Source organism: Sinocyclocheilus grahami, unplaced genomic scaffold, assembly GCF_001515645.1.
Source record: "Sinocyclocheilus grahami isolate Dianchi unplaced genomic scaffold, SAMN03320097.WGS_v1.1 scaffold1146.1, whole genome shotgun sequence".
NCBI lineage: Eukaryota > Metazoa > Chordata > Actinopteri > Cypriniformes > Cyprinidae > Sinocyclocheilus > Sinocyclocheilus grahami.
In genome coordinates this window covers 214,491-216,373 of record NW_015506325.1, presented here as the reverse complement: position 1 = coordinate 216,373, position 1,883 = coordinate 214,491, and positions in this window count along the sequence as shown.

The window sequence follows — 1,883 nt, the reverse complement described above, 5'->3', positions numbered from 1 at the left end:
AAATGCTCTTTTTTATATAATATATATATATATATATATATATATATATATATATATATATATATATATATACGTTCCAAGTTCTAAATCGAGTGAATTGCACAATACTTTAAGTCTTCTTAAGCCTTACGATACGACACTACATTTATCTATAATACTACATTTTGTCCTTTGTGGAGATTGAGAACCCCAGTCATTGTCTACTTTATTTGTAAAAGAGCAACTTAGATATTTTGCTAAACATGTTTGATATTTTTTTGTTTTTTTTATATTTTTGTGTGGGTCTATGTTTTATTTTATTTCATTTTGTTTTGTGTGTGTGTGTGTGTGTGTTTTATTTAGGTTTTGTTTCATTTAATTTTAATGTGTTTTGTTTTTCGTTGTTTTGTGTTGTTTCATTTTGTATGTTATTTTGTGTTTTTGTTCCATTTTGTGTTTTGTTGTTGTTTATTTATTTATTTTTGCTTTATTTTGTTGTTGTTGTTTTGTTTTTAAAGAACTACTAAACTATTATGTCCCCCGTTTATAAATTATTGTCAATGGATTGACATTTGAGGGAGAGTAAACGGCAGACTTTTCATGTTTAGATGATTTATTCCTTAAAGACTTTTCTTTGATTGAAAGGAAAAACAAGTGAAAGTTTATGAGCTTATTATTATCAGAACAATGGCGGCAACAGGTGTTAACTTCTTTTGGCTGAATACATTAATAGTGTTTGTCCTGCTGGCGTGAAAATCTGAAGTGAATTGTGCCAAGCGTAAGGAAGCTCCAGAGACGCGTAGTGCTGATGAGCACTGTGCACAAGGGGAAAATCCTAATTTGGAAACTTTGAAGAAATTAAAACTATGCTGCTCATGAATAGTTTATCCGCTCCAAATGAATCAAGTGCACTCAGGCATTCGGCTTGACAGAAAACAATCCGAAAGACATTTGTCACACAAATGTTCTCTGTAAAGAATGATTGTGTTTCTGTGATTATTACTGTCAATGGATGACAAATCCTCATTAGCATGTCTCTGGATGCTAATACTCTCTGCAGTCAAAAAGACACAGTTCATCTATCTATGAATACAGAGGTGATAATACAATCCTATTTAATAGGAATAAATGTGTTTTTGCTGTATTTTTATGTTAATGTTTTTGTTAATTAATGCTAGAGAGAGAGAGAGCGAGAGAGAATATAATACAGTATAAATAAGGCGAATGCGCTAATATATTTTATGATTATTATTTATTATTAACTAAAGCATAATTGATTCATATTTATTATTATTTAATCAGATTTAATATTATATTGTTTTAAAAATACATATACATTTATCTATCTGTCTGTCTATCAAGATATAATATATTGCCATGTAACACTATATATTGTATATTTTTATTATTAAATTGTATATTAGTTTATTTAATAATAATAATAATAATAGTAAAAATAATAATGGAATATATCCGCACATTCTCCTTATTCATTACTATTGCATTATATTAGTATTTCACAGTAATACTATTTATTTTTCAAAGTATATATATATATATATATATATATATATATATATATATATATATATATATATTGTATTATGGCACAATTTTTATTTAAATTACCACAAATTAAAGCCAGTTCATCAAATACTAACATGACGTATACACACTTTACATGTTAAGCTATATTTTACAATGGCAATGCATTTTTTTTTTATATATTTATAAAAATTTAATTATGTGTTTTTCTATTAATGTAGTAAAAAATTAGGGTGTAAATGTGCATTATATTAATTTTCACAATGCAAAATGAATGTTTCCAAAAATAAGCATATTTTCCTTAAGAAATATATATATATATATATATATATATATATATATATATATATGTATTTGTT